Source organism: Esox lucius, chromosome 16 (genome assembly GCF_011004845.1).
Source record: "Esox lucius isolate fEsoLuc1 chromosome 16, fEsoLuc1.pri, whole genome shotgun sequence".
In the NCBI taxonomy this organism is placed as follows: Eukaryota; Metazoa; Chordata; class Actinopteri; order Esociformes; family Esocidae; genus Esox; species Esox lucius.
In genome coordinates this window covers 13,270,459-13,295,327 of record NC_047584.1, presented here as the reverse complement: position 1 = coordinate 13,295,327, position 24,869 = coordinate 13,270,459, and the positions used below count along the sequence as shown (strand labels likewise).

Sequence of the window (24,869 nt, the reverse complement as noted above, 5' to 3'; positions counted from 1 at the left end):
TGGCCTTACAATACTTCCAAATTGAATATACCAGTGATTTTCACCTTTTCAACTCTCGCCTTCCTATTAACAGATTATTATGAAACTCTTGGAGGGTGACCAAAATAAATTGGCCTGCTGCTTCCAATGCCACACCATATCTACAGTATTGAACCAGTAGTATAGCGGTCAGATACTGGAAACATTTTATACTATGACGACTAGCCTATTTTAGTAATGAACAGAAAGTTAACGGAAGCTCATTTTCTGGCGGTAAAAATAATTAGGCTGGATGTCACTGAAGTGAACTGTTAACTCCGGCAGCGACATCTTGACTAGAGACTTCTTTTGAAATACCACCCTACTCCCAATATACACTGCACTACTTTCACCAGGTCTACTACTTCTACCAGGAGTCAAAGAGGAGGCACAAAAATGAATTCTGATCTGTTTTCAAAAGATTAAGTGGAAGGGGATTGTGGTGTTGCAGCAACTTTGACAACCCTGTCTGTAGTTAGGATCATTAGTCTAGCACCACCTACTGTGCTCCAATAGATAAACACTGATTGATCATCCCTCCAGTACCACATACTGCATATGATAGAGATCATCAGTCCGTTCTAGTGTCATCCCACTGTGAGCCGGGGAACCTGGGCAGACAGGGTTGTTTCCTGGCTACCTTCCCCTTGGCTGTGGTTCCCCATGGCTCACGTGGCTGTGGTTCCTCATGGCTGTGGATCCCCATGGCTGTGGTTCCCCGTGGCTGTGGTTCCCCATGGCTGTGGTTCCCCTGTGGCTGTGGTTCCCCTGTGGCTGTGGTTCCCCTGTGGCTGTGGTTCCCCTGTGGCTCCCCTGTGGCTGTGGTTCCCCTGTGGCTCCTGTAGCTGTGGTTCTGGTTTTTCCTCTGTGGCTGTAACGTTAGTCTGGATGTGTCACGTGGAGGCTTGCAGAGGATGACACTAGCACCCCAGCTGTCAATGCAGGGCCGGCACATTCAGCCCACCCCTGTCACCGACCAGACACTGCCCTTTCCCTCTGTAGCCAGCCACAGGGGGAGACAGTCTGTACAGTTACATCAATACGTTATCTTCGCTCTTTCTTTGTCCCCGTCTCCTCAAATTCTCTTCATCGCTGAGGCTGGAACAGTGTGGGGATTAAGGTTGTAATCATTCAGGGGAATTATCTGTAAAGGGTGTGTTTTTTTCAATGATTTCTAAATGGTTGCACTGACAGAGCTTAGGGGAACAGTGGCTGACAGTATACGGAACCGCTCAACGACCGGTCCACTGAAATGATACACACCAGAACAGTCCCATGGTTTGCAGCAGTGCGGCTGATCACTCAACCTTCCCCATAGGAACCACAGGCAAGAACATCTTGATCCAGATTCATCAAGGTCACCTTTCAGTTTTTCCCACTTACAAAGCATGTAGAAGTCTGTAATTTTTATCATAGGTACTCTTCAACTAAAACAAAAATCCAGAAAATCACATTGTATGATTGTATGATGACATAAGTATTTGATACATCAGAAAAGCAGAACTTAATATTTGGTAGAGAAACCTTTGTTTGCAATTGCATATGTTTCCTGTAGTTCTTGACCATGTTTGCACACACTGCAGCAAGGATTTTGGCCCACTCCTTCATACAGACCTTCTCCAGCTGTCGCTGGAGAATGGGCAATACAGACTTTCAGCTCCCTCCAAAGATTTTCTTTTGGGTTCAGGTCTGGAGACTGGCTAGGCCACTCCAGGACCTTGAGATGCTTCTTACGGAGCCACTCCTTATTTGCCCTGGCTGTGTGTTTTGGGTCGTTGTCATGCTGGAAGATCCAGCCACGACCCATCTTCAATGCTCTTACTGAGGGAATGAGGTTGTTGGCCAAGATCTCACACTACATGGCCCCATCCGTCTTTCCCTCAATACGGTGCAGTTGTCCTGTCCCCTTTGCAGAAAAGCATCCCCAAAGAATGATGTTTCCACCTCCATGCTTCACGGTTGGGATGATCCTAAATATTAGATCTCTTGCTCCAAAGGCAGTTGCGGTAAATGAATTAATCTCTGATCATAAACTAGATGCTATTGGTTTATGTGAAACGTGGCTAAAGCCTAATGAATTCACTGCCTTAAATGAGGCCTCTCCTCCTGGCTATACTAGTGATCATATCCCTCGTGCGTCCAGAAAAGGAGGGGGTGTCGCTAATATTTATGACAGTAAATATAAACTTACTCTCAAACATATCACAGAGTTTCATTCTTTCGAAGCTTTACTCATGAAAGTTAACCAGGCCGATAAATCATTTTACATAGCTACTATTTATAGGCCCCCCGGGCCATACACATTGTTCCTCAATGAGTTTCCAGAATTCTTGTCTAACCTTGTAGTCATGGCAGATAGTATTCTAATTTTTGGCGATTTCAATATCCATATGGAAAACCCCAATGATCCTCTTCAAAAAGCCTTTCAAGCCATAATCGACTCAATGGGTTTCATCCAACATGTCTCAGGTCCAACACATTGCCACAATCATACCTTAGATTTAGTCCTGTCACGAGAAATAGATATTGTAGATCTAATAATTTACCCCCAAAATCCTGGATTATCGGATCACTGTCTTATTACATTTACCGTTAAAACAAGAAATCCACTTGCCCCCCAAACAATGAGTTTCAAAAGCCGTACTATAAATTCTCGGATTACAAATAAATTCCTTGATATTCTTACTAGTTCGCTCATAAATGACAGAGTAAATAAATCTGTAAACGATCAAATCGAGGATCTAAACTCAATACTGCGAAATACATTAGACATAGTTGCACCACTAAAAACTAAAGAAATACGCAATAAGAAACTTGCTCCTTGGTACACCGACAATACTAGAGCACTTAAGCAAGCCTCCAGAAAATTGGAGCGAAAGTGGCGCTCCACCAAGTTGGAAGTATTTAGACTAGCCTGGATAGACAGTACAGTACAATACCGAAAATCACTCACGTCTGCTCGATCAGCTTATTTCTCCAACCTGATTGAGGCAAACAAAAACAATCCAAAATTTCTCTTTGATACAGTTTCAAAGTTAACAAAAAAGAAAAGCTTAGCAAGTGAAGTGGGTCTTCACTTTAGTTGTAATGAATACATGAACTACTTTGATGAAAAGATCGTCACCATTAGAAAACAAATAACTGAATCCTTAAATAGTTATGGTCCTAAAAATCTCAGTTGTCCAAAAAATTTCCGGAACCTCCCTGATCAGGTGTCTATGGGGACACTTGAGTTTTTTGATACTGTATCGCTCGACACATTTACAAAATTTGTAATGAGTTCTAAACCCACAAACTCTCAGCTAGACCCGATTCCTACAAAATTACTTAAGGAGTTATTTCCTGTGCTAGGTCAGCCAATGCTGAACATAATAAATTGCTCCCTTTCCTCCGGATGCGTACCAAACTCATTAAAAATTGCGGAAATTAAGCCTCTTCTAAAAAAATCTAATCTAGATCCCGACATATTAAACAATTACAGGCCAATATCGAACCTCCCGTTCCTCTCAAAAATCTTAGAAAAATGTGTTTCCCAACAACTGAATGTCTTCCTAAAGACAAAAAACATTTATGAAATATTCCAGTCTGGTTTTAGATCTCATCATAGTACTGAGACTGCACTCGTGAAGGTAACAAATGACCTTCTAATGGCCTCAGACAAAGGTTCCGCATCCGTCCTGTTGCTTCTTGATCTTAGTGCTGCTTTTGACACTATTGATCACTCCCTTCTCTTAGAGAGACTGGAAACCAATATTGGGCTACGTGGACATGTTCTAGCCTGGTTTAAATCTTATTTATCTGAAAGATATCAGTTCGTTAGTGTGGATGGCATATCCTCTGACAAGTCAAAGGTATGCTTTGGAGTTCCTCAAGGCTCGGTTCTGGGCCCATTACTTTTCTCACTATACATGCTCCCTCTGGGCGATGTAATCCGAAATCACAATATTAACTTTCACTGTTATGCTGATGACACACAGTTATATATTTCAATGAAGCATGGAGAAGCCCCTAAATTAGCTATTTTGGAAGCATGCGTTTCAGATATTAGGAAGTGGATGACAGAGAATTTCTTGCTCTTAAACTCAAATAAAACAGAAATGCTCCTTTTAGGACCCAAAAAACAAAGAGCGTTGTTAGCAGATCTCACTGTGAACCTCGACGGCTGCATGGTCGTATCCCAAAAAACTGTAAAAAACCTTGGCGTTACCCTTGACCCTGACCTCTCTTTTGAAGAACATATAAAATATGTCTCAAGAGTTGCTTATTTTCATCTTCGAAACATCGCAAAAATTAGAAACTTTCTATCAAAAACTGATGCAGAAAAATTAATTCATGCTTTCGTTACTTCTAGATTAGATTACTGCAATGCTCTTCTCTCTGGTAATCCAGACAAATTAATAAATAAACTTCAATTAGTGCTGCACACAGCTGCTAGAATCCTAACTAGAACAAAAAAATTTGAACACATTACTCCTGTCCTGGCATCCTTACATTGGCTGCCTGTTAGGGTTAGGGCTGATTTTAAGGTTTTACTCTTAACCTATAAATCAATACATGGACTTGCTCCTACTTACCTTGCTGAAATGATCCAGCCATACATACCTACACGTAACCTTAGATCGCAAGATGCAGGCCTTTTAATTGTACCTAGAATTTCTAAACAAACAGTTGGCGGCAGGGCCTTTTCTCATAGAGCTCCACTCCTGTGGAATGATCTGCCAATTAAGGTTAGAAATGCAAACTCAGTGCAAACTTTCAAGTGTCTACTAAAAACTCATCTCTACAGCACGGTTTATAATTAGGTGTAGCCTGGCCCGGGGGCGTGAGGGTGACCAGTAGGCTTGATACTGTCCACCCTTGCTGTCTTGCCAGGTGGGCTCTCGTCGCCACTGGGATGCCCTCCCTCCAATGCCCTTCGGGGGAAGAGTCACTGGCTTGTTGTTGACTCTCTATTGCGCACTTGTGCAGTTGGGCTGTACGCTGCTAGCAATACTCGGCCCTCATTCAGGGGGGTTGCGGTTGGTGGGTGTCCCTTTGGTTGATGCCTGGCAATGTGGTTGGATTGATTTCCTGCCTGTTGGGCCCTGTCCGGGGCCTCCCCCGGGTAGGGCCACAGTGTCACCGGACCCCCCCGTCTCAGTTTCCAAGGTGTTACGCTGCTATATTATTGTGCTGGGGGACATGAGGGATGTACTACTAACTTTTCTCCGTTACCTCCAATTTTAAATTTTAGAAGGAGATGAGGTCCTGGTCCACACCGGCGGATTACCTGGTTTGGGGGGACCGTTGCTGTTCCTGTCCTTGTCCACCTGGTCATACTTCTGACCTAGTCTAAAATCGAATATACTCTGGATTTAGCCAAGAGAAATTTATTTATTATTCCAATTGGACTCTTAATATCTCACCCGGCACAGCCAGAAGAGGACTGGTCACCCCTCTGAGCCTGGGTCCTCTCTAGGTTTCTTCCTAAAATTCGACCTTCTTAGGGAGTTTTTCCTAGCCACTGAAATTCAACACTGCTGTTGTTTGCTCCTTGGGGTTTAAGGCCGGGTGTCTCTGTAAAGCACTTTGTGACAACTGCTGTTGTAAAAAGCGCTTTATAAATAAATTTTGATTGATTTTGATTGGGTGTACTCATCCTTCTTCTTCCTCCAAACACGGCGAGTGGAGTTTAGACCAAAAAGCTCTTTTTTCGTCTCATCAGACCACATGACCTTCTCCCATTCCTTCTCTGGATCATCCAGATGGTCATTGGCAAACTTCAGACGGGCCTGGATATGCGCTGGCTTGACCAGGGGGACTTTGCGTGCACTGCAAGATTTTAAACTATGACGGCGTAGTGTATTACTAATGGTTTTCTTTGAGATTGTGGTCCCAGCTCTCTTCAGGTCATTGACCAGGTCCTACCATGTAGTTCTGGGCTGATCCCTCACCTTCCTCATGAACATTGATGCTACACGAGGTGAGATCTTGCATGGAGCCCCAGACCAAGGGAGATTGACCGTCATCTTGAACTTCTTCCATTTTCTAATAATTGTGCCAACAGTTGTTGCCTTCTCACCAAGCTGCTTGCCTATTGTCCTGTAGCCCATCCCAGCCTTGTGCAGGTCTCCAATTTTATCCCTGATGTCCTTACACAGCTCTCTGGTCATGGCCATTGTGGAGAGGTTGGAGTCTGTTTGATTGAGTGTGTGGACAGGTGTCTTTTGTACACGTAACGAGTTCAAACAGTTAATACAGGTAATGAGTGGAGAACAGGAGGGCTTCTTAAAGAAAAACTAACAGGTCTGTGAGAGACGGAATTCTTACTGGTTGGTAGGTGATCAAATACTTATGTCATGCAATAAAATGCAAATTAATTATTTAAAAATCATACAATGTGATTTTCTGGATTTTTGTTTTAGATTCTGTCACTCACAGTTGAAGTGTACCTATGATAAAAATTACAGACTTCTACATGCTTTGTAAGTAGGAAAACCTGCAAAATCGGCAGAGTATCAAATACTTGTTCTCCCCACTGTAAGTACAATTGTGGCACACTTGCACTTGATTCAAATTGTATCTTCTAGAAAGCTGTTGAAATTTAAAACAAAATGGTATCCAAAAACAGAATATATTTATTTGGTTTTCAGTGGAACAAAATCAAAACATCTGAATAATAAAATATAAGCTTATTCCATAAAGAAATCCTAAAATGTCCCAGATAATATTATTGACACGTTTCAGAAGTAGTGAGAAATTGTTGATCTAGCTACATTTATTTTCAATCAATCAAGTTTATTTTCTAAAGCCCTTTTTACATCAGCAATTGTAACACTGATTACACAGACACCCAGCTGGAAACACCAAAGAGCAAGTAACTAGGATCTAGGATTATCTACTGATTTAACATATTATTTCACCCATTGGTTAAATGATGCATTTTTAAATTGTATCCTGGTCAATACCTCCAGTTTTAAAGCCAACATTGAACCCCAGTTTATATTATTGTGACCTCATAAATCTTTCTATTCTGTCTTTCAATCTAGACATATTTAAATATTTGTTTTGTCAAGCTGTGCGTATGCATGTTTGTGTTTCTCATTGTTTCTTCTGCTACAATCACTTTGAGGAATATTTGCTTGAAAAGAAAGTGGACCTTACAGGCAATGGCAGGATATTGTTGTATTAGGTTAACCAATAGAAAAAGCCTTGTAAAAAGGCCAGTTTCATTGGTGATGATACATCTTTGTTGAATTTGTTAACAAACATCTGGCACTCCCATGCCTGTTAGATATTCAAATCTTAAATTTAAGCCAGTTGCCAAAGCAGCAAAATAATTATGCGAAATGATTATTTTGTGGATTATAATGGATATTATTATAGCAGTTGATAACAATTTTTATAATGAAAAATCTAATCGGGGTGTGGGGGGGGGGGCTCAAAAGCATTTTTACACCTCATATGCACTGCAAGTCATTTCACACAGTTGGGCCATTTTCTTTTAATAGTGATCAAATGAAGAACCTGAGCCTGTACATTCAGAAGGAAATCAAACAAACAGTCAAAGCAACTTGTCAGAAAGCCTGTAGAGGCACCAAACAGCAGCCTCTTATTCTACACCCCATTTCCAAACTACTGCACACTTCCGCACGGAGACCAATCAGGGCTCATATCAATGGCTGCTTGGTGTGTCATGTGCCTACGCTCTGTGTGCGCTCCTTGGAGGTGAGCTGGTTATGCTTGGCTTGGGTCTCAGTACCACTTGTCAAGCTTGGTCTCTGAGCCGTAAAGGGACTCATTAAAGTATTCATGGACACTGGACTGGCGTTCAGCCTCAGAAGCCCAGCACGAGGTGACCCGCCAACGCTCAGCTCCTCCATAACGTACACTGTGAGCTGACACCGCTGTTTTCAGGACAGCTAACCTGTCACTGTTCTGAGAGGTGTTCCACGCTGGTTTAGAAAGCACCAGTGACTCTGGTGGACCATCATACCGGCACCGGTGGGACTTGACATCAGAGGCTCACGGTTGTTGCAGAGTGCAGATGTGATGGGTCCCGCTCATTTGTAGTGTTTCTGCTGTCCCTGGCAGTTCACTTTCACAGGACCACATCTCTGGAAAGGGCTGTACATCACTCCACTACCATCAACAGTGTTAACTATGTCCTGCATGGGCTACTAGCTAGCCATGGGCTGCTCTAAAGGTTCTGTCACTTAACGTGCATGGCGCCACCTTAGGTATGAGTCCTGTACACAACATGGACAGATTTCTAGTCTTTTGTCAAAGTTTCTCTCACTCTCTCTCAGCACACCAAAATTACCAGTGGGCTAAACAAACTCCCTCAGCTTGCTACATTGACCAATGGGCTAACCGAACTCCCTCAGCTTGCTACATTGACCAATGGGCTAACCGAACTCCCTCAGCTTGCAACATTAACCAATGGGTTAACCGAACTCCCTCAGCTTGCTACATTGACCAATGGGCTAACCGAACTCCTTCAGCTTGCTACATTGACCAATGGGCTAACCGAACTCCTTCAGCTTGCTACATTGACCAATGGGCTAACCGAACTCCATCAGCATGTTACGTTGACCAATGGGCTTAACAAACGTAGCTGTGAAATCACACAAAAAAACATACATTTGCTATGATTTTACCTCACCAGACATACAAATAAAACAAGTTTTTTATTTTCGCTTGATAAGCAAATTTGGCCTTTCTTTTTTTACTGTTTACCTTGTTCCACTTCTTTCCACTACTCTGTTAATTTGGCTTGATGGCATGTTCATGTTCTGAATAGATAGTTAACTATTCAGTGTGTTATCAGTTTTCTGAGATCTCAGGAAGTCTGTTATGCCTGGTGGGTATTCATGAATGGTATAGCAATGCCTGTTTGGGGTTTACTGTCTAAGAATCTACATCATGTCCGTTGCAAATCATATGAGCTCAGTTGTTTGGAAATAATTGAGGTTCGTGAATCACTATGATTGCATCACTAATTACACTGCAATCAGAGGAATTGCATTGTGTTTTACGCAGCCCACCAGATGGCTTATGGCCAGGGAGTTACACTGCTCTAAAATAAGGAGTTTTATTCTCTTGGTTTGCATTCTAACTGACACTATGGACCCTGGACAAAAGTGCTGCACTTTATAGAATAGTGTGTCACTGGGGACATATCCGAACATTTTATCCCTTAATCCAAGCTGCTTTTCCGTTGTGCTTCCCTGATGAAGAGCCAGAATGTTCACCTTGGGACCGAATGTTCCCTCCATATTTCCGATGTTGTTGTGAGGGAAGTAAAAAAGCTTGTCTAGTCAGACTTTACATGCCCTGTTTGCCTGTACATTTTGAAAATAAAAGGTTCCTGATGGATTTTTTTAATTGAAACTTTTGCGGCAGTGGTTCCCAAATCTTTTCACAATGGCCCTGCTTCCATTATTGGGTAAAACATTTGTATATGTATTATAGTAATAACCAAATGGAGCCTATTAATAGAGATAGCATGCTAACCCCCACTTCTCATTTTGGACAACGGATTTGCGGAGGTGTCTGGAATATTTATTGAAGGAAAAGACAAAGATGGCTTCTGTGACTGAAAAAAAACATTAATTAAAATGAACTTTCAGTAGGAGGCAAAACAATACCAATGGTTAATTCCTTTGTGTACCTCATTGACAGTACACCTGCAAAACCATGCACTCACACGGTAGGTAGTCATGTGTAGACTATGAAGCAAATCTTCAGTATTTCCTGATCACTTTGTTGGTTTACACTACCATCCAAATGTCCATTAAAATAACATCAAATTGATCAGAAATACAGTATAGACATTGTTAAAGTTTTAAACTGTAAAAATGTTTTTACTTTAGCTGGAAATGGCTGACTTGTAATGGAATTTCTACATAGGCATACAGAGGCCCATCAGGCAACCATCCGTCCTGTGTTCCAATTTTACGTTGTTTTTGGTAATCCAAATTTGTCATTTTAAGTGATCATTACAAAACATATAGGCTCAAAATGGCCAGAAACAAATAACTTTCCTCTGAAACTCATCAGTCTATTGTTGTTCTGGGAAATGAAGGATATTCTATGTGAGAAATTGCCAAGAATCTGAAAATCTTGTATAGTGCAGTGTACTACTCCCTTCACAGAACAGTACAAACTGTCTCTAACCAGAATAGAAAGAGGAGTGGGAGGCCCCGGTGCACAACTGAGCAAGAGGACAAATACATTAGAGTGTCTAGTTAGAGAAACAGACACCTCACAGCTTAACTGGCAGCTTCATTAAATAGTACCCGCAAAACACCAGTCTCAATGTCAACAGTGAAGATGCAAATCTGGGAAGCTGGTCTTTGATGCAGAGTTGCAAAGAAAAAGCCATATCTCAGACTTGCCAATAAAAAGATTAAGAAGGGCAAAGAAAACAGACACTGCACAAAGGAAGATTGGAAAAGTGTTAAGAATCTAACATTTCCAAACTTTGAGGTGTTCGGATCACAAAGAAGAACATTCATCAGACACAGATCAAATGAAAAGATGCTGGAGGAGTTCTTGACACCATCTATGGATGGTGAAAGCAATGTGATGGTCTGGGGGTGATTTGGTGGTGGTAAAGTGGGGAATTTGTACAGGGTAAAAGGGATCTTGAAGAAGGAACTCCATTTTGCAACACCATGCCATACCCTGTGGGCGGCACTTGATTGGAGCCAATTTCCTCTTACAACAGGACAATGACCCAAAGCACAGCTCCAAACTATGCAAGAACTATTCAGGGACGAAGCATTCAGCTGGTATTCTGTCTATAATGAAGTGGCCAGCACAGTCAATGGATCTCAACCCTATTGAGCTGATATGGGAGCAGCTTGACCGTTTGGTATGTAAGAAATGCCCATCAAGACAATCCAACTTGTGGGAGGTACTTCAGGAAGCACAGGGTGAAATCTCTTTAGATTACATCAACAAATTGTCAACTAAAATGCCAAAAGTCTGCAAGGCTGTAATTGCTGCAAATTGAGGATTCTTTAATGAAAGTAAAGTCTGAAGGACAAAATTATTATTTCAATTAAAAATAATGATTTCTAACTTTGACAATGACTACATTTCCTATTCATTTAGATATATTTCCTATTCAAACTAATTTCATGTATGTTTTCATGGAAAACAACATTTCTAACTTTTGAACGGTATTTTACATCCACTAAATGTTACCCATTCTCTGTTTTACATGTAGCATGCTGTTGTACTGTTTGTTTCCTCCTTTTCCTCCACCTCCCACACGCTGACATCCTAAGAACCCTTGCTGAACTCCTGTGTTGTGTGGATCTGTTGGGCCAGTATGCAAATTGGAGTGGGTCCATGGAGTCTGGGATGATGATGTTGATGTGAGCAATGTCTGGCCCTGCAACCTTGCAAATATTTAATTGTTTAAAAGTTTTACTCACATCAGCTAGAGATCAGAGTGATGTTTTGGCTGGATAAGCCTCTCCATTCAGGGATTAAGTCTAGGGTTGCACAATATTGGAAAAATATTTTGTTTTTCTGTGATATATATTGCGATATGAAAAAACAGAGGATGTCTTCAGAAAGAGCTTTGGCTATCAACCTGACAGTCTGTATCCTTCATTCTTCCCCAGCCCCAACCTCTACAATTAACATTTATGAAACTTATGAAAATTGTTCTATTTCAGAACAGGTTGCTAGGTAATAATATGTAACTGTAATAGTATAGCAGACGGCAGAGAGATGCTTTGCACTTGTCATACAAAGATTTGTGGTGCCGCCTCAAATGATCAAACAAATTGGTCTTGTTGGCTCATGTTGTGGCAACAATTGTAAGGCACTCTCGACAAAGTACCTGTTTTTGGTCAACATCATCCCGTCTGTAGCCGAAATATTTCCATATAACTGATGCATTTCTTTTTGCAACCAAATTTTTTTGCCTGTTCCTCGCTCATCATTTCGTCACGCGCAAGCAGAGCCTGCATGTCAACCACGTGCAGCAACGAACTCTGTTTAAAATAATTATAATTACCCAATAACCCATACATTTGAGTAAATTACGTTATATCAGACAGATATAATGCTAGTTTTCCATTTGAAAATATATATTGTAGACTGATATAGGTTTACCTTACTAAATCACAGGTTCTGTGATGTGACTATTGCGGATGCGTACATCGCAATGCCGATGCTGAAACTATATATTGTGCAGCCCTAAATAAGACCCAGCTCAGATGGCCCCTGCGGTTCTTTGCTCTATGTGAGGCCACCATCTGGTGCCCTGCAGCTAGGAGGCTGAGCACTTTTTTATTTTTTTGGGGTGTGTCTCTCTGATCTGCCTAATGGAAAAGTATGTTGAAGGAGCAGCCGACCACTGCTTTCACAGCAGCAGAGAGAGCGAGAAAAAAAGAGTTTTAGTAAAATGCCTTTATTACCAGGCACCAAGACAGCCATGTAGAGCTAGAGGAAGTGAGAAAGAGGGGGGTTGGGAGAGACAGGAGAAAGAGACACTAGAAAGCTTACAAATGTGGATATGATAGAAATGAATCTTCCTTCAGCACTGGTTCAACCCTATTTGTATTCTGGTCAACAGGCTCTGTTTCTTATGTTTGCTGAATCATGACTTGTGGCTTGATTTCACTTTGACATTTTAGGGTATTATTTATAAACCTTTTACATTTATTTATTTCTGCTTATTATGTCAGAACCTTCAACTTTTTGGTTTGACCTTATCCTGTCAGATGAATGTCTCCACATATTTTTTTCAGATGCGATCTAATGTGGGACTACAGTTCACATGCAATTACAGCTTCAGAAATGTCAAATGCTGTTTTCATAATGACAGAAATGCCCTAGCCAACCTTTAGCTGTGGAGTTTTGCTTACATCCTAATCATAGATTCCATTTCACATCAATTCGAGACAAATTTCACTGGATGTAGTGATGTGTACTGTCCCTGTGGTGAGACCTACAGCTCTACTGGAAATGCATGTGGTATTCTTTACATAGCCTGTAAACAATGTACACCATTTCACACGGCAACTGTTTCTGCATAAACATGTTCAAGACATACAGTTTCTGTACAGGTTTGCATACATTGATAGCTGCAAAATTATCTTCAAATTATCAAATATTTGTGTGTCTATTAATCAAAATGACTTCTATTATCTACCAAAGAACTGGATAGGTCCCTCCGGGATGGTTTTGCTCCCTGTGGCTCATTCCTCTGGCCCTGTGATCCCCCTGGGCATCACAACACTTGACCCTCAGCGTGCCATTGATTGAAGCTTCAAAAAAAGACCTGCCAGGACTGCTTTCATGTGTTCTCACCCTGGTGGAAAGCTTCCTAGATGGAGAACTTATCATTCATCAACACAGAGCACAACTTTGTTTTTCCTGAAATCCCCAACTCCTATGCGCCAAATTTCATTTTTCCTATAGGGTATTGACATGGACACGGATTGTCGAATATTCAAATACCGAAATTTAGTATTTGAGTACTTGTGTGTGTTTTAATTTTGCCCCCCATTTTTTATTCGTATATGTATTTTCTTTTGGTTTAAATAAATAGGGCTGAATACAATTTTTCTAGATGCTATTAAAATTCCAATCTATAGTGTACATATGACGATATATCAGGACATTTAAAAAAGTTTACTTTTGTAAGTTGTTTTTGTAACAAGCGCTCCTTAACACGTGGATGTTGTTTACAATTGTCAATCAAAGCTGGTGGTAGTGTGGAGGGGTCCAGTCAGTCAGAATGACTCAAATGTATATACAGCATAGCGTACTGTTAGGAAGTGGATGAAAGCTAACTAATTCAAGGGAAGATGGAACTTATTTACTGAATTAATAAATGTTTGGCCACAAAACGCTATGTAAAGTTCGGCTGTGGAAAGGCGTTTGAGAGTGCAGTAAGCAAATAGCATATACAGTATCTCACAAAAGTGAGTACACCCCTCACATTTGTGTAAATATTTGATTATATCTTTTCATGTGACAACACTGAAGAAAGGACACTTTGCTACAATGTAAAGTAGTGAGTGTACAGCTTGTATAACAGTGTACATTTACTGTCCCCTCAAAATAACACAAGACACAGCAATTAATGTCTAAACCGCTGGCAACAAAAGTGAGTACACCCCTAAGTGAAAATGTCCCAATTGGGCCCAAAGTGTCAATATTTTTTGTGGCCACCATTATTTTCCTGCACTTCCTTAACCCTCTTGGGCATGGAGTTTACCAGAGCTTCACAGGTTGCCACTGGAGTCCTCTTCCACTCCTCTGTGATGACATCACGGAGCTGGCGGATGTTAGAGACCTTACGCTCCACCTTCCATTTGAGGATGCCCCATAGATGCCCAATAGGGTTTAGGTCTGGAGACCTTGGCCAGTCCATCACCTTCACCCTCAGCTTCTTTACCAAGGCAGTGGTCGTCTTGGAGGTTTGTTTGGCGTCGTTATCATGTTGGAATACTGCCCTGGGGCCCAGTCTCTGAAGGGAGGGGATCATACTCTGCTTCAGTATGACATGTTGGCATTCATGGTTCCTTCAATGAACTGTAGCTCCCCAGTGGTGGCAGCACTCATGCAGCCCCAGACTATGACACACCCACCACCATGCTTGACTGTAGGCAAGACAAACTTGTCTTTGTACTCCTCACCTGGTTGCCGCCACACACGCTTGACCCCATCTGAACCAGCAAACTGTTTGCGGGCTTCAATCAATCAAATTTATTTATAACAGCAGTTGTCACAAAGTGCTTTACAGAGACACCCGGCCTTAAACCCCAAGGAGCAAACAACAGTAGTGTTGAATTTCAGTGGCTAGAAAAAACTCCCTAAGAAGGCCGAATTTTGGGAAGAAACCTAGAGAGGACCCAGGCTCAGAGGGGTGACCAGTCCTCTTCTGGCTGTGCCAGGTGAGATATTAAGAGTCCAATTGGAATAATTAATACATTTCCCTGGGCTAAATCCAGAGTCTATTTGATTTTAAACTAGGTCAAAAGTATGACCAGGTGGACAGGGACAACAACGGGCCCCCCAATCCAGGTACTACGCAGGTGTGGACCAGGACCTCATCTCCTAAAATGTAAAACTGGAGGAGACTGAGAGAAGTTATATTCCTCATATCCCCCAGCACAATAATACAGCAGCGTAACACCTTGGAACTGAGACGGGGGGGGGGGGGTCCGGCGACATTGTGGCCCTACCCGGGGGAGGCCCCGGACAAGGCCCAACAGGCAGGAAATCAATCCACCCACATTGCCAGGCATCAACCAAAGGGACACCCACCAATCGCGACCCCCCTGAATGAGGGCCGAGTATTGCCAACAGCGTAGAGCCCAATTGCACAAGTGCGCAACAGAGAGTCAACAACAAGCCAGTGACTTTTCCCCTGAAAGGCATTGGAGGGAGGGCATCCCAGTGGCGATGAGAGCCCACCTGGCAAGACAGCAAGGGTGGACAGTATCAAGCCTACTGGTCACCTTCACGCCCCCGGGCCAGGCTACACCTAATTATAAACCGTGCTGTAGAGAAGAGTCTTTAGTAGACACTTGAAAGTTTGCACTGAATTTGCATTTCTAATCTTAATTGGCAGATCATTCCACAGTAGTGGAGCTCTATGAGAAAAGGCCCTGCCGCCAGCTGATTGTTTAGAAATTCTAGGTACAATTAAAAGGCCTGCATCTTGCGATCGTAGGTTACGTGTAGGTATGTATGGCTAAATCATTTCAGCAAGGTAAGTAGGAGCAAGTCCATGTATTGATTTATAGGTTAAGAGTAAAACCTTAAAATCAGCCCCAACCCTAAAAGGCAGCCAGTGTAAGGACGCTAGGACAGGAGTAATGTGTTAAATTTTTTTGTTCTAGTTAGGAATCTAGCAGCCGTGTGCAGCACTAATTGAAGTTTATTTATTAATTTGTCTGGATAACCAGAGAGAAGAGCATTGCAGTAAACTAGTCTAGAAGTAACGAAAGCATGGATACATTTTTCTGCATCAGTTTTTGATAGAAAGTTTCTAATTTTTGCAATGTTTCGATGATGAAAATAAGCAACTCTTGAGACATATTTTATGTTCTTCAAGGGAGAGGTCAGGGTCAAGGGTAACACCAAGGTTTCTTACAGTTTTTTGGGATATGACCATGCAGCCGTCGAGGTTCACAGTGAGATCTGCTAACAACGCTCTTTGTTTTTTGGGTCCTAAAACGAGCATTTCTGTTTTCCTTGAGTTTAAGAGCAAGAAATTCTCTGTCATCCACTTCCTAATATCTGAAACGCATTCTTCCAAAGTAGCTAATTTAGGGGCTTCTCCATGCTTCATTGAAATATATAACTGTGTGTCATCAACATAACAGTGAAAGTTTACATTGTGATTTCGGATTACATCGCACAGAGGGAGCACATATAGTGAGAACAATAATGGGCCCAGAACCGAGCCTTGAGGAACACCAAAGCATACCTTTGACTTGTCAGAGGATATGCCATCCACACTAACAAACTGATATCTTTCAGATAAATAAGATTTAAACCAGGCTAGAACATGTCCACGTAGCCCAATATGGGTTTCCAGTCTCTCTAAGAGAAGGGAGTGATCAATAGTGTCAAAAGCAGCACTAAGATCAAGAAGCAACAGGACGGATGCGGAACCTTTGTCTGAGGCCATTAGAAGGTCATTTGTTACCTTCACGAGTGCAGTCTCAGTACTATGATGAGATCTGAAACCGGACTAGAGTATTTCATAAATGTTATTTGTCTTTAGGAAGGCATTCAGTTGTTGGGAAACACATTTTTCTAAGATTTTTGAGAGGAACGGGAGGTTCGATATTGGCCTAATAATATGTCGGGATCAAGATTAGATTTTTTTTAGAAGAGGCTTAATTTCCGCAATTTTTTGTGAGTTTGGTACACATCCGGAGGAAAGGGAGCAATTTATTATGTTCAGCATTGGCTGACCTAGCACAGGAAATTGCTCCTTAAGTAATTTTGTTGGAATGGGGTCTAGCTGAGAGTTTGTGGGTTTAGAACTCATTACAAATGTAGTAAATGTGTCAAGCGATACGGTATCAAAAAATTCAAGTGTCCCCATTGACACCTGGTCAAGGAGGTTCAGGACATTGTTAGGACAACTGAGATTTTGAGGACCATAACTATTTAAGGAGGAGTCAGTTATTGTGCATCATCTTTAGAAGAGGCTTCCTTCTGGGACGACAGCCATGCAGACCAATTTGATGCAGTGTGAGGCATATGGTCTGAGCACAGACAGGCTGACCCCCCAACCCTTCAACCTCTGCAGCAATGCTGGCAGCACTCATACGTCTATTTCCCTAAGACAACCTCTGGATATGACGCTGAGCATGTGCACTCAACTTCTTTGGTCAACCATGGTGAGGCCTGTTCTGAGTGGAACTTGTCCTGTTAAACCGCTGTATGGCACCGTGCTGCAGCTCATTTTCAGTGTATTGGCAATCTTCTTATAGCCTATGCCATCTTTATGTAGAGCAACAATTCATTTTTTCAGATCCTCAGAGTTCTTTACCATGAGGTGCCATGTTGAACTTCCAGTGACAAGTATTAGGGAGTGTGAGAGTGATGACACCACATTTAACACACCTGCTCCCCATTCACACCTGAGACCTTGTAACACTAATAAGTCACATGACACCAGGAAGGGAAAATGGCTAATTGGGCCCAATTTGGACTTTTTCACTTAGAGGTGTACTCACTTTTGTTGCCAGTGGTTTAGACATGAATGGCTGTGTGTCGAGTTATTTTGAGGGGACAACAAATGTACACTGTTATACAAGCTGGTCACTCACTACTTTACATTGTAGCAAAGTGTAATTTCTTCAGTGTTGTCACATGAAAATATATAATCAAATATGTGCAAAAACGTGAGGGGTGTACTCACTTTAATGAGATACTGTAGCTGGCTAGCTTAGCTAACTAGCTTCTCTAGACTATCACATCTAATAAACTCAAAGTTAAGTGTTGATAAATACTGTGTAGTACTGTAATACTGTCTAGTTCTGCAGCCGAGTTTTGCATATCCTCCACAAGGCTTCCTCAAATGTGCGGTCATGTTTTACTCACACGAACGGTCATTGACCGATGTTACATGAGAACTACACCGGCTCCATAGAACTACACCCGCTCCATAGCGCGTTCTGTAGTAGCGCTCATATTGTATCGGTAGTTTAAAATTTTTAAAATAAAAGGTATTTCGGTTAACCGAATACAATTAGAATAACAACACAAACTATTCTTGTCCAATGCACATCCCTAATAGGGAACCTGCCAAAAAAACTTGTCTGAACTGTCTCAGTAGAACTGTCCCTGCATGTACAGTAGACCTGGAACACACACACACACACACACACACACAGAGCTCCTCTCCACTTGAATCTCCCTCTGAATTCTGTGATGACACACCATGACATTAATGACTTTGAGCACACAGAGACACCAGAGACAAAAGAGTAAACAGACAGAGAACATTTCTACACTACGAGTCCTCTTCAATAACAAAAGGCTTGAAATGCACTACCTCCCTCCTTGACGGATTGTGTCACATTGCTGATCACTGATTGCTCATTCTTGTGGCGAGTTGGAAATGACAGGGAGCCTTTGTGTGTCTCCCTGTATAGTTTAGACTCGTCCTTGAGCGCTAACCAATGCACCCGGCTGATAAACAAAGATCATTTGGTTTTACAGCACATTATTAGCAGCCAGATATTATAAAGTTAGAACTTGGATTCATTGTACATTTCAGTAAATAAAGGAATTCACTGGACATACATTATATAGGTACCGACATGCTAATAAATTATAAAACTATAGGATTAGGGGGTTAAAAATGAAACATTTTGTGAAACTGGCTTAAAGGGCCAGATTTGAATACCACTGACCTAGATACACCTGCAACAACTTCTGCTATTGTGTAAGTTACTAATAATCTAGTCTGCAATGTTATGTTTGGTCTATGGGAAAATGACACAGCAACTTATTCAAGATGCTGAGGTTTGCAAGGAGGACAAGCAGGAGAATTAATTTGGCATTCTCTGTGCTGCTGTCTCAAAAGAGCAGATTGTGGCATACTTCGAAGAGTGGTGATAGAAATCCATTTCAGTTTTGACACAGAATCAAATGGGGTAAGTGCTTTGAGCGCTGGCCTTGACAGGAGACAACTCTCCAGGCTGTCATTACACAGTTCCAGTTGAGAGACTGTACTCAAAAGTACTTCAGTAACACTGATGCTACCTTTAATTTAAAATCCAGAGTTGGGACCCCTAGGTGGCATTGTATTCTAAGACACTTTTTCTAAGCACCAAGCTGACCACCATAGTAAAAGTTTGAACCTTAACTGTGCTGCAAGTGGCTGGTAATCTCAAAAAAGGCAAATTGGCCAGTATTGCCATGGCGGGGAGGAGACATTGCCAGCAGAGCTTTTCCTAGTTCTATCGAATGCAAGCAACATATTTCAGTTTCTCTCTTTTCTTACAAATATTTCCCAACATAAGCTCATCAGAATGAGTTACCTTTCAATGCACCAATTCTAACTAAGTAATATGAGACAACTGGTCAGGGATTTCAATATTTTTGCAAAGCACTGTACCTGTGAGAAATATTTGCTGTGATCTTCAACTCTCCGGAATCTGTTGGAAATGACCATGGATAAGATTGAACATGACTACATTGAGGAAAGGAGGGAAAGGCAGTAAAAACATATTAATGGGGTGTGCATGTCAAATATTTTGATTATCAAGACAAAGTCAATGTGCCTTTCAGAGGTACATGAGTCCTAGATCATATCTGTCTCTTCTGACTCCACTGTACTGTTGGGAAAAACACTAAAGAAAATATAACGCAGAAGTTGAATTAAAGAGAAAGGACATTGGAAGAAACAGTTGGCCTTTAAACAGTACTTAAGTGCCAGTACAAGGTGTATTATCTAGAGTTTTACCCTTTTTCTAGTTTATAAGTGAAAATATTGTGCCGCAGAACTCCAGTCTTTCTCCCTGTACTGCCGTGAGACCCTGGCCCTCCTTGTCCCCCACTCAAGTTATATTTAGTGGTGTTAAACCTGCCTGAAATTCAATCTGGTGACAAAATGTGCAGGAGGATTTTTCCCACCCCCTGTCCACTTGAATGGAGAGCACAGCACTTCCTGGACCTCCCCGTTTTAGACACAGAGGAATCTAAGTTGGTCACAGAGAATCTAAACTTACCCATCCACTGTGTTGTTCTGCATTTGTTTTCAGCCGCCACCCTTAGCCGAGACTCCCAGGGAGTTTAGGCATGTTAAGGAGTGAAAAACTACAGTTGCAAAGGTTAGTGGCTCACCTGCAAATGTAAAGCTCAATTCGAACACCTTGTGGGTGTGTTTCACCGTTTAAATCAACGTGCGTGTTGGCCACTGTATTAAAACCTACATGTACTAGCACAGCGAACCACCTCACAGGTGTTCTTGAATTTTTCTGAATTATAACTGAATTATAATTATATGTGTTGGTGTGGTATGAATTATGTAAATGAAGACACTTCATAAACAGTGCTGGTAAACATTGTTTTGGTGGCTTTAAATAAAAACACAGCCTTCATCTAAGAAACTCTACCAAAATACATTTGATTACTATACACACGACATAACTGTTGTTCTAACAAAGTGATTATGCTTGGTGTAAAACACACACACACACACACACAAACATTAAAACAGGTTCAACAGACAATCTTATATATATAATCTTATATATGTTTGAATATACCTTTGAATGGAGTCCAAGGCCTGTGAACCATCTCTTTTCTGCTGTTAGCAAACCCACTGGGGATAATATCACTGAGAAATCACAGAAGAAATTACATTTAATGGATCACAGCTACAGTACAGGCCATCATTCTTCAATATCCCCTATGCTTATTGCATGATCTTCCGGGCAGTACAAAAGCCTGGTCATCCACAATACAAATATTAATATCCAAAACAAATTTAAAACACAAGGGCCATGATGACACAATCACAACAAACTGAACGGAAGCTGTACAGAAATTCAAAGCCTGACGCTTGTTACAAAAACATCCCAGGAAATAAGACAATCTCATGTAGTGAGATTGTCTTATGGGAGGCACGTCATGGGACTAATTTATCAATGTGGCATAGAAACGACCCTAAATGTAGAATGGTCATACGCATGGAAAATGTTTGCTTCATCAAACTGTCGTAAGCGGTAGGAGAGGCAGGCGGTAGAAAGGAATGCATTGTTTCTCTGACCAGGAGGATGACTATAATACTCCTAAATAGGAATATGACCGGAGTACTGATCCTTAATTATATAAGGATATATAAAGTTGATATATTTAAAGCTGTGTGTGAATGTTCTTCTTAATTCTAACTATGTATGTTGTTGGGCACCAAGTCATAAGAATTTCATTGTACAGGACGACGCTGTGTTGTTTGGTGCATTTGACAAATACTTGGAAATATTTCGGCAAGGCCATTCTCCTGCCTGGCAAAATTATCCCTCCCCCCAAACTTGTTTAAAATTGGGAAAAAGTCAAAAACTTTTTGTGGTACAGTCAGGTCGTCAACATGAGCTACCAAAATTATTATGAAGTGTGCCAGACATTGTAGACCCAAGATTGAGGGGGAGGCATCATTTTAGTAGACAGGAGAATGGCCTTGCCGAAATTACCCCAGCCCCAGCTTGCTTCAAATTGTGACTACAGTCAAATACTTTTTGTGGCAATACTGAGTTTGGCAGGCAAGAATATGGTCTCATCCTAATTTGAATCTATAGTTACAATAGGAGCACATTATAAATATAATTTATAAAATTAAATAAACATTTCAGAGCAATGATGGCTGAATTATTATCCTTACACTTTTGAGAACACTAGTTGAATAAGAAATGGGCGATATGACCGATTTTGTATTGGACATTACCAGTATCACAACCTCCTTGTGCATTATTGCTTAAAAACCTACCCTGACTGTGGCTCACACCAATATTTAAAACCTTAAGACCTTCCCATCATGGCAAGACCTTACCATCATTAAAATACATATTTTACAGTTCATGAACACTGGTCTACAGTGGTCCAGCAGTATAAGCTGCTGCCTCATGTACCGCATAGCCAAACTGCTCGCCCTGTCTCATGAAACCATATTCCACACAACTACATTTCTGTAACTGAAACGTAAGTTATTTTTGGTTAAGTTTGTGCAAAAAAAGGACCAGCAAGCAAGTAGCAGGCAAACTGAATGCACATAGCAATACATGCAGTAGAATCGCATGTATTTTTATTGTCATTCCTGCACAAGATCATATGACAGACAGGCCCGTAACTACCACTGAGGCTACCAAGGTCATGTTCTCGATATATTTTTCGATGTTTTTTACAATTGAAATAAACGTAGTGAACTGAAAACTAAAGCACCGATTTTGTATAATTCAATAATTGTTACTCATGACCTCTGTATTTCTGCAGTGTTAGATCCCGGCCGTGGTGATTAATCAAACAAATTTACTGAAATGGCGCGGCGACCACAAAATAGAATAGCTTACTCACTCAAATTGTTGACTTAAATTCTTCCATGCTTTGGACATGAACGTAAATGTAATTTTGGCATCTTGCCCATGCTCTTTTTATTTATCTACTTCATTTTTTGAGCACCACTTTTGTGCTTAAATTAAAACACTTTGATGTTGTCTTCCTCTCTTGTTCGAACTTGCTTGAAGTTGACGTTCACACAAACTTCCAGCGCAAGCCAATAGAAAATTGTTGGATAGTATTTGCGTAGTCTGCCAGAAATATCTGCAGTACAATAAACAACAAAATCAAACAGTTCAACGAGATTATTAAGTATATTTATTGAAGTCAATATATTTAAGTACGTTTATTGAATGCTATCCATTGGCATACATTACAGTTTAGAAAGTATGACCGAGATGCATTGTCATGTAACAGTTATAATATGGCTCGGGTTTGAATGATGGGGGTTGCTGTAGGAAAAACACACAACGGAAAGAAAATTATAATAATGGAGCTGAGCCGACCAAGACGGTTTAATAGTAGGATTTTGGTATAGGGAGGGGTCTCAAGCTAAGGATTTATGGGCCTCTAGTGGAGAATACAATATCAATTATATTCATGGTGATTAATTAAGCTAGTGGTTCACGAGGCCCCTGATAACGCAAGGCCTGAGACAGCTGCCTTTTCGGCCTTATGGTCTCATTTTAAAAAGCAGTGGTTATATAAAGCTATTACATTGTGTCATGTAACTAATGGTAATACAGATTTAAGTGGGTGTAGACAAATGAACAGGAAGTAGCAACATCACAGTGAGAGGAGATTGGAGGAGCGCTAAAGAAGATCCCAGCGAGGGAACAGAAATATGAACACGCCCCTATTCTCTCCTATGTGATCCATCCATGACATGTATAAAATCCACAACCAACATCATTACTTCATATTACCAATATTTACATGACACAATGCAAGTTAATATTACCACTGCTTTTCAAAATTAGACATTTGGCAACGCCACATCATCTACTACATTTAATCGCAGGAGGAAATGAATGGTTAGTTGACAGTCCCCTTTCTTTCCCAGAATGATTTTCCGAAACACTTTTAGTATTCCCTCCAAGGTCCCCTGAGGGCATATGGTGATGCATTATTGGTAGAGACAAGGCACCCATGCTAACTGGAACCTATTACCCACTCAGAAGTAACACATTCATAAGAACTCCAAACATGTCTCTGTTTCAACATACATGGGAGGTTGTAGCTTGTACGTTGTACTTTCTAAGCTGTTTCTATTACATGTGAACTGTGTTAAAGTGACCGGCTGAACTGTGTAGGAGAAGACATTTGTCTTCAGAAAAGCAGTTAAAGTGCATCAGTATAGAACATTAGCTGTACCCCTTTTGCCAAGCTCAGTCACAATTACCAACCATCTTAAAGATGATATATGTAACACTGGGGAACACAATTTTCATTTAGTTAGATCTGACACTTGTTTTTGACTAACTTTTGGGCCCTGAATCCAAAAATGACCCAGTTTTTTTCCTATCACATCAACTTTTTGAGCTACAGGATACCCTCGCTTTGTCTCAAAAACCATAAAAATACTGCATTCAACAAATTTGTGATTATTTTGTAGAATGCTTGACTTGACTTGGCTTGCTTGACAATTGGGCTGATGTTTACCCACTAGGAATGGTGAAACTGCCACAGATATAGCAAAATGAATCAGGGCTGTTTAGACACTTACGATGACAGCTAACAGAGGCAGCCGTGATCTGAAAGAAAGCAAATAAGTATGTGAATACAAAATAAGTTGAACAGTCACAGGCTTAGAAAAACAAAAACAAACTTACATAAGTTCTGCTAAACCCTTGTATACAGACTTTTACGGGACCAACAATACAATTGTGTTTATTTAGAGGGTAAGCGGTAAAGACAAATCTCGACGTGCAAGAAGAAAACTGACTGTATTTCTGAAATCAGCGTGCCAAATTTAGTCTAAATCAAGGGCAAAATCCAACTCAACAGAAATTAAGTTCCCCAGTGTAATAGAATAAGGACAATGGGATCTCCACCAGCTGTGCATCTGTAAGTGATGTGCATACGTGTATATAATGTCTGTTAGCCGTAGTGATTAGCCACAGTGCCTGTATGCAAAAAAATACCAAGGGCCACTTCTACTCCCTATACCCTAACCCAGTGGTTCCCAACCTTTTTTCATTACTGTACCACCAACAGAATTTTGCTCAGCTTGGAGTAGCCCTGAAGTACCCCTGAAGTACCCCTGGAGTACTCACTAGTAAGCCTATGGCGTCATAAGTTTTCTCAAGTACCCC

General features: G+C 41.1%; 1 protein-coding gene and 1 long non-coding RNA gene across 2 annotated transcripts in view; one reads left to right on the top strand and one right to left on the bottom strand.

Moving 5' to 3' along the window:
* Positions 1-24,869, top strand: part of ramp1 (receptor activity modifying protein 1) — a 51,459-nt gene that overhangs the window by 23,948 nt on the left and 2,642 nt on the right. The window lies entirely within an intron of this gene.
* On the bottom strand, positions 849-22,747 carry LOC105026251. The gene is made up of 5 exons (XR_829180.3): positions 22,573-22,747; positions 20,772-20,842; positions 20,232-20,319; positions 19,619-19,658; positions 849-1,116 (listed from the first exon to the last, which is right to left on the bottom strand). It is a non-coding gene; the product is annotated as an uncharacterized LOC105026251 (long non-coding RNA).